Source organism: Setaria viridis, chromosome 9 (assembly GCF_005286985.2).
Source record: "Setaria viridis chromosome 9, Setaria_viridis_v4.0, whole genome shotgun sequence".
Lineage (NCBI taxonomy): Eukaryota > Viridiplantae > Streptophyta > Magnoliopsida > Poales > Poaceae > Setaria > Setaria viridis.
Genome location: NC_048271.2, coordinates 22,856,136 through 22,868,810, shown reverse-complemented (window position 1 = coordinate 22,868,810; position 12,675 = coordinate 22,856,136). Strand labels below are relative to the sequence as shown.

Genomic DNA, 12,675 nt, shown 5'->3' with positions numbered 1-12,675 from the left:
GTTCAACGTCGTCGTATATGAGACTTGGGTGATCTTTGGCAAGCACATGAAATAGACTAGGGAGTACGACTTATATGCTCTACCCGTGGGGAAGGCTACTGGTAGCCAGGTATTGGTTATGACTTTGAGTGAAACTTGTCTGCACAAAATTAGCAATTCAATGCATAGTCCATTGTCAAGTTGTGGATGAGTGTAGCTTGCAGCTCTAGGCAAGAGTTTAACTTAACAGCCCTTGCTGAAATACTGGTATATCAAAAGAAATATGTAAAATCTCTAAATGTCTATTTGAGATCTGGTGGGGGATTGCAGATATATAGGCTTGCCCCATATAAATAATTCTGAATAAATCTCAAAGGCCCATTAGCGTAAGAGGGGGTACACCATCTATTAGTTCCGTATTGCTAATAGACGTTGGGGGTTTTCCTCGCTATAAATATGGATCACCCCCTCATGAAAAAGACGCACCATAGACTATTATACGGGAGTTCCCTAGGTTCGGGAATCCCTAAGGTAGTCTGTATGAGTTAGATTTTGGCTCTTCTACACTGCTGCACCATCACTGTAGTCTTGTCCATTCCGTTGCGTCGGCGTGCACCGCTGAGTGGGAGAGTAGGTCTCCAGAACCACTCATCCTTGTGATCTGTACCGGGAGAGGGCGAATAAGGTTTTGGGGAAGCGCTCCACGCGACTGCTCAAGTTCGTCACCACGGCTCGTCCTCCGTCCAATCTTCGTATCGCGGCAATCTTCAATGCTGGCTACTGCGATCTGAGTACCATCGTTCTGCCGTCCACACCACTCATCATTACTGCTTCGTCATCTGCAAACGCTCGGCACGTGCGCCGTGATCTGACCTGTCTTTTAATCATATTTTTTATATCATGATTATGTTGCCTAGTGTGTTAGAGAATTGCATGCTAGAGTTTTCTCTAAACATGATATTTATTTTGTTCGGAACATAATACTGCAATTGTCTAATTATCCAACATAGATATCCGTACATTTCAACTGGTCGCGCCGGTTCGATTTTAGCATGCTATTAAAGCATACACTGATATATTAGTTCTGGTATTTCATATGGCTGCTGCGACTACAAAAAACGAAGTGTATAATATTGAAATGTTGCCACAAAATTTCAAGTACCTCTCTTTGATACATTAAGCTAATAATGATACAGTAGTCAAATAATTCAAGATGGCGAGGTTTTGCCCTGACCCTTGTCAAACTCAAGAATACACAGGAGCTACAAGTTTCTTTTTCCCAAGAACAAGTCAATACAATAGGAACTTACCTACTTCACACGCAAGCTTTTATTCTAATCCAGGTGTACAATTAGTGTACACATGTTCTTAGAAAGCTATAACTCGCCTTAGTGAAGTTTACAGCTCACCTTCACAAGACTCCCGGAGGAAGATTTTTATGGCCATTACATGGGCCATGTGCATGTGTACATATCCATAAATCCTTAAAAGTCAATGTGGCTGTACGCTAATCTCTGGATCTACTTTGTCAAGCTGCAACTAGTAACTCTACCTCTCTGTTCTTTTTTTCTTGCTGTCCACTTTCATCCAGGTAACATGTGGGTATCCAGGTAACATGGTCCACTTTCATCCATCTGCGCCCCAACCAACATACCACTGCCATTCTTTATTCCTCACGGTGTTTCAGCCTGAGCATGTGGCCTTGTAAACTCTGTTTCAGTGGTGCATGGCCGGGCTTTCTCAAGGCAATGCAAAATTTGCACCGTTTCTTCAAAAAACAAATCACAAAATTTCCACAGGCATTGATGCATCCACAAAGGACAAGCCGAGGAAGACACACGTCTTCAGCACTTGTGAATGTGGCTTGAGAAAACCAGCTGGTGTTATGCGTTTCTTGTCTTACACATGTGGATCGAGTGAATTCCCTAGTGTAAACACTGCAAGAATTGCACGGTTCAATGTCGGTGCATGTTCACCGAAAAATCCACACTGATCCATAGATGCCAAATTTTGGATCTTGGGACAGGTGTGTGCCATGCTACCATAGTCCATAGCCTTCTCCAGTACGAAAAGTGAAAAAGCAACATTTGATCGAGAAGAACATGCATGTGAGTGAGCATTTACAGGTGCACTTTTTGTTGGCCGTCGAGGAGTACAGGAGGTCCTGATCTTCTTGGAAAGTCGGATAAAGGTGCTGCATTGGATCTCAGATCATGGATCTGCTGTCATGTGAGGGCCGGCAAAATGGCATGAGTCCTGCTCCTATGGCCGGCTCTCCTAAATTAAAGGAAAATGCTTCTTCTGCTAGAGACGACCTGCCCTTCATGTAATTGACTATTTCTCTTAAATCCTATGGGCTGATTATCACATTATGCATAGCCAGACATAAACAATCCTAATTTTTGTACTTGTAGCAAGTCAAAATCATATATTTGTATTAGAGCTTATTTACGCAGATATATGCATTTGTGAAGAAAGAAACTTTTACAGGCATGCCAAATTTGTAATTATCCAACTAGCTAGAGCACAAGCTGGCATCAGGTAAAATTCTATGAAACTTATTGTCGTGGTGCGTTCAGTAACCATTACATTAGTATTCCTCTTCATGTGAGTGGGGCGCATGAATCATGATGTTGCTCCACTAGATTAAACACTTTGGCCAAAACCGGCCAGAGACGGCAGAAAATGCTAGAACAGGATTCAAAGTAGAGAGGCACCTTTTCATAAGAAAGTACAAGCCCCATTAGTTCAATAACATTTTTGTAAAAATAAGGTTAACATCAATCATTTTAGACCTGATAAAGTCACCACTATGTGTATAAAGCTAAGATATTCTGAGGTATAGAATATGGATGAGTTGAGCATGCTTGATGTTGACAAAATTTTGATGGGTAAGGCTAACTTTTCTGTAAAAAAGCATCTTCGAATTCGGACCATTCTTCCAATGTGCGGCTCTAGTGCAAAAAGCATGCTTACCACTTATATCCATTTTTTCTATTGGATTCTGACTAAAACCACCACACGTACAAGCATGGGGAAAAAAAGTTTCCCTCTTAACACAGAGACAATGGAAATCTTCTTCTTTTCCGCAAAAATTGCATCTCTCGTTTTCAAACCTCTTATAAGCTACTCCCTCCATCCCAAATTATAAGTCGCTTTGACTTTGACTTTTTTGATACATTCACTTTGCTATGTATATAGATATAACAATATGTCTAGATGCATAGCAAAGTGGATGTACCAAAAAGTCAAAGCGACTTATAATTTGGGATGGAGGGAGTATGACATATAAGATAGGACCTTATATTTATCCATGTGACCTTAGATGGAGTATTGACTTTGCAGAAACCCTCCTTCTGAATTCCTATCTCTATAGTCCATCTTCGGTATTAAACTAACATAAGAAAGAAAATAAACAAAGATCTTACACCAGAATAATATAATGTTCTTTCTTTCCACTGTTGTTTTCTCTGTATGAATGTGAATTACACTGCAGCCCACGAAAAATTCGCGTCTTGAGCTTAAAGGTCAAAGTTAAAATTTTCACTCCCAAGTCCCAACTAACCATGACTTTGTTTCCCAAGCTGATTCCTCAGTTAACCTGGAGTGTGACACTAGCACTCTTCTGGTGATCTTCACCCTTCTTTTGCCAATTGGCGCCGCCTGTTCAACACCTGCCAATAATGCTTCCAATCATATCCAATCTGTGGCTGACACGCCTCTCCTTCCATTTGATGAGTTCATGCCCTGAGCACCAATAGTAGCAAAGTGGCAAGTCATGTGAGATGCGTGTTGTAGGCACGGCCGACCTCACTTACGCTGGCTCACCCTCAACGGGGCAGCAGTTTGATTGGATCTCATATACAGCCCCCAATAAATTATTTTTTAAAGCACCCCAAAGAAATTATGGGTAACCCCGTTTGTTAATCCTATCCATAAGGTGCATGTTCTTGTAACTAAGCGATGCCTGATTAAGCTTGCAAGATTGGATCGGAAGTGGAGAACAAACCATCACTTGGTTTGTTTTTCCCCTTTTGATTAAAATTAGACATTGAGCTCACATGAGTTGTTGCTCACTACACCTCAACACATATGGCTTGCTGGTCAAAGGGCCTTTGAGCATATTCTTTTCCAGTGGTATGACCTGTAGCTAGATGATCTCTGTGCTGCTAGAGTTTCACCACATTTTTTTTTTACAAAATGGAAATGTCTCCGGCTTTCTGCGATCGCACACAGCCAGGAGTTTCACCACATGAACGGTTGGTCACAATCTTACGGAAAAAGATAGAAGCAAGCAATGCAAGCATGAACGTAAAGGATCATGATTGCTCTCAACGCGATGAAAAAGGACGTCGGTTTCGATCTTCCCGTTGATCCTTTTGATACATGATGCAGACGTTGCTTGCAAGAAAGACGAAGAAACAGGGCCATTCTTGGAATGAAGCGGCTCAGATCTTGGCACATTTGTCAAACGGCGGTTACTCCTGGCCATATCGGGGCTAATTGATCAGATCTCTTTTAGACTATGGGAAGTTTCAGTATTGAACTGCGTAGAGCTAGTGTTACACTTGGAGCCTTGAAGAACGCTGACGAGGCAAGTTGAACTTCTCAAGTAGTCCATTAGCAGAAGATGAATCCCGCAGAATATATCGCTGCGATCAAAGCACAATCTGATTGCAGTAGATCGAGTACTCCAGCTCCAAGTTAATTACATGCCACAGAGCACGAATACGAGATACAATTTTCGTTATATACTGCAGCACAGCCGTAACACAACAGTCTGACGCTTCAAGCAAGGCGCACCGGCACAGCATCATTATTCATCATACATACTTTGTAGAGTACAACTAGTAGTTGGTAATTGTCTTAGTTTTCTGCCACCGTAGTAGTAGTGCAGCACACGAATCAAAAAGACTAACCAGTCAGCTCAAAATGAATCACCCCAACCAACAGTAAGGAGGCCCAACGTGTAAGTGTGTAACATTTTTTTTTCCGAAAGGACGGCAAGGAATTCGCCGCAAGCTTTATTAGACGATAGAAAAGAAAAAAAGAAAGAGCAGTAATCATTCATATAGTTTGGATGACATCACACTTTCAGAAAAGCACAAAATGATGTTTCAAGCAAGAAAAAGCTTGTACATCATTTATTTATAACACACACAACTTTACCATATACGGAACTATCCTAGTTTTTTGTCACCGAAATGATATGGTCGTTGATCATGTCCTTCAGACTCCAGTTGCGATTTGGATTCTTGTAGGTCCAGTAAGCCCACCCGAATGAGGCCTGGCCATAGACGTCCATTTGGGCCGCTGCAAACCTCTCATGAGATGCACCCTTCACCTCCCATTGTGCAGCCCATTCGCCTGTACAGGGAAAAAAAACGGTTGCAAGGCCGGTGGACAATTTATTGTACAGTTACCAAAATTAAAACTTAGTAATTGTGCCAATTGAGTATCATAGGTTGAGTGCCAATTGAGAATGGCCTAAATACACTGACATGTTGCGTGACAATGGCACGCTCAAACTAGGTCAACAACCGTAAGTACACCAAGGGGGGAAGAACAACCGGTTGCATGTTAAGTTCTATTAAATGCATTCATTTATGAGAAACCAAGAATTAAGCAGCTTCACGTCACTGAAGTGAATCAGAACACCCTGACAAAATACTCCCTCCGTTTGTTTTAAAAGGAGTATATAGCTCAAGTAGTACCTGGTCTGGCTTGAATCATGTACTTCCTCCGTTTTAAATTGTAGGTCGTTTTAATTTTTTGATACATATGTTTTACTATATATCTAGACATAACCTATATGTAGATGCATAGCAAAAGATATGTATCTAGAAAAATCAAAACGATTTATAATTTAGGACAGAAGAAGTACTTTTGAGACAAGCACAAGTCCCATCAGCACGACCACAGTCAACTGGATTCGTGTGTGCTTAGTCTTATCGTACTAAATGGATGTATAAGTACTTAAGTAGTAGTATCACTATGGTTCACCCATGGCTAACTAAAATATTGTAGGAGCACAGTTGAGAAATTCTTATGAATGATTCATTATACACCTTTTAAATTTGATGTTAGGTAAAATCCTACTGGACTCGTAGTAATGGTATGGAAAATTGCAGATGTCAAGTTCCATGTTTTCTTGAGTTGCTTGATATGATATATCATAGCTAGTGAAGATATGCAATAAAATTGTGAATAGAACAAGCCCATCTGCCCATCTGCACTCACCCACAAAGACTAGTGCGCCATTTTGTCTCATGAGAGTATTCAGATGGTTTGCCCGCACGGTCTTCACGTAGTCTATGTTCTGCCCCGCACTCATGCTTTCGTACTTGGGGTCATAGAGGTTGTAATAGTGCACATCAAGAACACATTTTTTGAACCTACTGGCGAAGTCGACCATCTCAGTAGCACCATTCTGGATTAGTCGTCCTGACATGATCACATAAACATCATCACGCTGCACATGCCTGTGGACTGCTTCATAACCAGCTTTGTAGTACTTCTTTAGGGCATCGAACTGCACTTCTATTGATGGCTCATTGAGAAGCTCAATTGCTAGAAGGCTTTTTCTTGAAGCATACCTGCCAAAATAATCACAAAATCATTGGAAGCTACTTTATTTTTTTTTTGGGAGGACGGCACTTTTTGGATACAGGATATACAAGAAAACCACTCTCTCTATGCACATTCTGAAAGACATACTTTATTGCGAGTCTGTGTTCCTACTGCCTCTGATGGCAGGTGTGACCGTAACTTTAAGGACATGCAAATCATTTGCGCCATTCCATGCTCAATTTCCACCCTACCAGTTTCTTAAGAGTTACTCAGGTCATTGAAAATTAAAGGCCTATCAATTTCTTAATAATCTAAGGGCCTCTTTCGTGACACAAATTTGATAACTTGTTACATGTTTTAGAGATCCCTAAAACAGATCAAATATAAAATTGGCACTTTCTACCAAAACAAAAGAACCTGTTACAAGTTTCATGGAAATATCAATTCTGTCGAAGATTGACACACCTGGCTGCAAGGGCTTCAATTACTTGGACAGTCTGGTGAATATTTCCATCACTAGTGCCCCAACCCACAGTACCATCTCTGGATCCACTGTGTTCATGGCCATTCTGTGACCATGGTGCAGCATGAAGGTCAACAATGACACCTATGTTATACTTACTGCAAGAAAGCAAGAGGAATGAAAGCATCAAAACAATAAATCTCAAGTCTATCACTAGTTTCAATATCTTTATTTCTTTTTCATTTTCTGGGGAAAAGAATGGTAGGTCCTATATAGATTAGATATTAAGATGTCCCAAAAAGTCAACACTTCGTTAAAACACAAAATTATAGCAACAAAAAATTAGATAAATGCTAGATAGTGTCATGACAGCTATAAGTGCTGAGTTTTAATGATGTAATACCTTTTCTAACAACTAAAGCGTTTACCTCTTGTAAAATATTGTCTAATTGCACTTTGTGTTTTTATGTACCAAAGCTTAGTCATTGCTTTAATCCTGTAATATCTAGGTGCATTTTTTCTTTAATAGTGGCGAATTAAACTGTGTACTATAGTTCAAAAAGATAAAAACCGTGGTGGGGCTAGGCATTCAAATATTTCATTTAATGCACCCTTAATATCATGTTTTATTAAGTACTGAAAATGATTCCATAGTTCAATTTTCAACTCATGCATGCAAAGCATAACATAAGACATGACGAGATCCAACAAAGTATTAAGTTCTAGTTAATATGCCACATACATGAAGCTGTATTTCATTAGCTTGCTGGCGATAAAAGTAATGTGAAAAAGGTTCAGGTTTTCTTGTTTGTTTCTATCACTAGCATATATTTGCAGTAGAGTTGGATAACATTACACGGATACATCCATTGTCATATTTATATTTAGTTTAGTAGGATATAATTGACAACTTGACTTACTCTGACCAATCAAAAGCCTTATCCTAAACCGCTTGATAGCGAGGATAACTGGGAGGATGACAGGATGGAGTGTTTGCTTCATTTGTAATCCACCATGCAACTGGAATGCGTACTGCATTCAGTCCATTTGATGAAATGAAGCTGAAGTCATCTTCAACTATAAAAGTACTCCAGTGATCCTGCAATGATATATAAAAAACCATTAAAATTAAATTGTAGACTAAAGTTGGGTACTATTGAGTCAGATTTGACATTTCTTGTCCCTTTTAACTTCAAAGTACACATCGATAGATTGAGCAATTCCTACTCATAAATTTCAGTATGAGTACTGCGCCGAACATAAAGCTTGTAACTGGTTGTAAAATATCAGTTTCAATTTCATTTTCAATCATATGCAAAATCTGGTATAGCCACTATCTTGGATAGAACAGATTGTGGAAGAAAAACTGCCAGGAACATGAATATTCTGGCATTTGGGCTTCAGGACTTGATAAGTGGTTGGACCAACAGGTAGGCACTTGGCAGAGAAGCACAGAAGCAGAATGCTACAAAAGGAAACAACCAGCTCTTGGAGAGGCATCAAACGAATGACAGAAAACACAGTGGCTTCTTCTATCTCGGTCTCTCCCTTCCTCATCTCCTTTCTGTTCTTCCCAGGCAAGCTTTGCTTCTTCTAGAATCCTCTAATTCTTCGGGATTCGTACTGCTGTACCAGTACTTGTCGAAGTACTAGTTTAAGTGATTGGGGGTATGGAGGTCTCTAACAAAAACTAGGATCAAACAAAATTCAAGAGGGTTGTCACAGGCCATCTCAGTAGACCCATTTCTTCATTGGACCACTGGAGGGAAGACTCCAGTAGCAACCCCCCTCCCCCCCCCCCCCCCCCCCCCCCCCCCCCTCTCCCAGCTCAGGGTGGGATTTAGGAAAGCTGAGCCCCTTTTCAGAACCACCCATGGTAGCAGAATCCTGACCTAACCCAGAGCCATAAGGATCCCAAATGATGACCTGAACCCAATCACATTCCCAAACATGTTTGAAATTCTGGAGGAAATAGAAACGATTTCACTAGTTTCATTCAGGCCATCTGAGCTCACCAAATGAAACTATGGTCCATACACTACTGGACTTATGCCTTTTTTAAGGATCGGATGTCATAGTTGATGTAGCATAATAATTGGTTCAGATTGGAGAAAGAAAACACACCTGTAACATGCTTACAGCTTGTTCTGCTCCATAGAAACTGCACAGCTGAGTGTCTCCTTGCATCTGTCCAGTAACTTGTATCTTAAAAACAGATGGATCCTTGTCACTCCAGCTTCCACTTGCTTCACTATTTGCAGTTACTGAACCTGATTGCTCCACCTGCATACACGAAGAATTATCAAAACATATATATCGGTTACCGTATCACTGAATTATTGCAAAATATTTAGTACATTTTTAGGGTCTAGAGTATAATCAAAATGAATATATGACAATATTGAGTATTGTTCTCTTTCATCTGAACACAATACTTATAATTGGAAGGGTAAGACATCTAACCTTTTTTAGGAATGTCTCAGATGATTATAGTGAAATTTCACTTTTCGCCTTAAATTTTCAAAATGGCATTGCCATGTAGTAATTTTTTTTAAAAAAATTCTGCAGTATGATACCATAAAAAGGAAATGGTGTATTACATCAGTAACAGTACAGGGAAACCAAGTCTTATACATAAAATGAAAAAGCTCAGCTGCTGTCACAGAGCTTGTCTATCATGTACATAAACATATTATCCTGGATTAGTGTTCAGAAAATGGGGTTGTCGAAAGTTTAGGGAATTAAATCCCAAGAGTTAGGATCTTCCCCTGATTCAATCATGACCTAAGATGGTGTCTTTTACCCCAACAGTCCTTCTGGAGGTCGCAAGAGAAGCTATAGCAGATGAGAAATACGGTGGTGTCGGTGGTTGTACAGGATGAGGTAATGGTGGCAGAATGGCTAGACGGGGTGGAGACAAAGGTAGCGGTGGCTGTTGGACTAGCATTCATTGATATAGATGATTAGCTACTACCTCTTGGCATGCAATATTTGTCATTACAGTTTTCGGGGAACACTTTCAATAATTGCACCAATCAGATGATAATAGGTGGGATTGTGCAGAATTAATTGGCTAAACTATGCCAGAGCCTATGGCATAACTCCTTGCTCTACGAATATAGAGCTAAGAAAGCCATTTATGTTGGAACAGAGGTGCACCGCAAAGTGGTGAAAAAAGATATCTGAATCATTTCAAAAGATCTGACAGAGAACTCCATTATTGGGTATTAACAATAATGAAAAAAATGTGATATAATTCAGCAATTAATAATTGAGAGCTAGTTCCGATCTTTCTCTGATTTTGCTTATCTGTGGTGTTTTTATATAATTTCAGCAAGCCACAGTAACACACCATTCATGGCCGCATGGATATAATATGAATTAGATACTGAAATCTTGAATAAATTCATAGACCTTCGATCAGAAATAGTATCTATCTGGGAAAAATACAATCATACTTCAGTACTTCACTTCTCTGATACATATAAAAGTGGCATATGGATTGGGCACAGGATATAATAGGAACACATCTAGCAGCTGCATAATCCAAGTATCAAGGAAATCTAGCTCCTGCACAAGCAAGTTGGGTAACCTATGCTCTTCCAACATATGGATGAGGAACAAAACAGATTAATTATAGGGTTTAATAAGCAGGAATAGGCAGGTTTCTAAAGTGCTTCACGATCACAAGGATTTACAAAACATGTGACCCACAAATAAAAAAATGACATAGCAGTACCTACTGAATCTCTGATATTCATGCTGGAAGCACAATTGTGCAGTGTTGATCTTACCTTAATATTAGAGTAGATTCTGGAAGTATATGAGGTAGCCTGAACAATCAATAGAGCTAAGAAACTTATGTGCAATTTGTAGAGCCATCAAATGCCACTTACAAATGACATTTGGCTTTTAGCACTATAACATGAGACAGTGAGTAATGATCAACAAGTATAGTATGAATACCTGCAAGAATTTTCCATTTGGAGCTCTGATCCGGATTTTCTCTCTGTTTTTCTTGTTAATTATGAACTGGAATTCCCCAGCTTGACTATGAGAGGTTGCCGTGGCAACCAATTGTTCACCATCATTGATGCTAATGAATTGATTTTTATTAGCACGAATCTTGAACATGTGACCGGAGCTGTCCATTTTCCAAAGCTAGCGAAAAAGTGAAAAACCAAGATAAGTCCAAGATTCATGGTACAAATTTTATTTCTGCATCTGCTGAAAAAAAGGTTTATGCTATGCTACACAGAAAAGCACACATAAAGAAAAGTGATTCAAAGTTCAAACCTTGTAGCATGAGACTAAACACATTATGCCCATACAACGAATTGAACTGGAAAAAAACAATATCCAGATCTCCAATAAAGTGATCATCTACATCATTTGAAACAGTAAATTTGTTTTTAAAAGTAATGGTTGAGAATTCGTTGCTGTTTTGATACTCTTTCATGGCAAAACAATGTTTCTGAAACAAAATTTAGATTCAAATTTGCATATACGGTGTGGCGAAGGAAAGCCTCTGTAAATCAGCCTGCAACTCGGCCACAGTTGGTGATCATGAGTCGGAAATCAAACAACACGCATACAAGAATTGCAGACTAGTTTGGGACTCCCAGGTTATCACTTACTTCACGTGTGTTAAAATATTATCATGCTAAATGACATGATAAGTAACAAGACAGTATATTAACAGAGAAACTCTCACCCTGAAGGTCTCCCAGTCCTGAGCCTTGCTCTGGTCGGCCGTGACCGCCGACCCGCCGCCGCCCGCGGCGCTTAAGAACATCTTCTGCGAGACGGACCAGAGGGTGATGCGCGTTCCATCCTGCAGGCGATAGTGAACAACAATTAGACGACGCCATGGCCGGGCTTGCCAAAAATCCCTCATCCGCCATAGGCCCGGCCCTAAACAGGAGAAGAATGTCTTGGATCCTAGAGTTTTAGGAGCGATTGATTGAGCCAAGTGCCGAGGGAAGCGAGGGACCAGCGGGAGGCGGCGAGCACGGGAACCAGGCGCGGGGGCAAGGCCATGGCTGCGGTGGTCGGTGGACCGACGAAGGTGAGATTATTGTACTATATGCGTTTAAAAATTTTCTGTTGTTGTAGGAAATGGATACATTGGGCTAATTTTCAAGTTGTTATGGGCTGTTTGGTAAAATATTACTCATCCACCCCAAATTGTAAGTCATTCCATGAATCTTGAAGAGTCAAATTATCTCAAGTTTGACCAAATTTATATAATAATATAATAACATTTATGATGTCATCTAAGTATCATTAGATTCTTCATCAATTATATTTTCATATTATACCTATTTGATGTTATAAATTTTTATAATTTTCTCTATAATTTTGGTCAAACTTGAGATGTTTTTACTCTCCAAGATTTTTAAGAATGACTTACAATTTAGGATGGAGGGAGTAATTTGGTCTCTTTTTTAGCTATGGTTTTCACCCTCCTTCTTGTAGATCCTTCTAACCTCTTTCTAATTTTCTGTACAGTTTTCTTAACCTTATTTTAATATATTTAACACAGGCCTCCCTTACTGTACATACTAAAAAAGAGTAATTTGTCTATACATTTAATTCGAACTAAGCCGTAGACATTTGGATTTTTAACACCGGTCCTTTCAAGAAAGGACCGAGTTCACATT

The 12,675-nt window shown here is 39.8% G+C and overlaps 1 non-coding gene across 1 annotated transcript; it reads right to left on the bottom strand.

Moving 5' to 3' along the window:
* Window positions 1-5,018: 5,018 nt before the first annotated feature.
* LOC117836480 (probable glucan 1,3-beta-glucosidase A) lies at window positions 5,019-12,113 on the bottom strand. The gene is made up of 7 exons (XR_011897035.1): window positions 11,727-12,113; window positions 10,979-11,173; window positions 9,137-9,295; window positions 7,933-8,111; window positions 7,015-7,170; window positions 6,220-6,575; window positions 5,019-5,346 (listed from the first exon to the last, which is right to left on the bottom strand). It is a non-coding gene; the product is annotated as a probable glucan 1,3-beta-glucosidase A (transcript).
* Window positions 12,114-12,675: the final 562 nt, after the last annotated feature.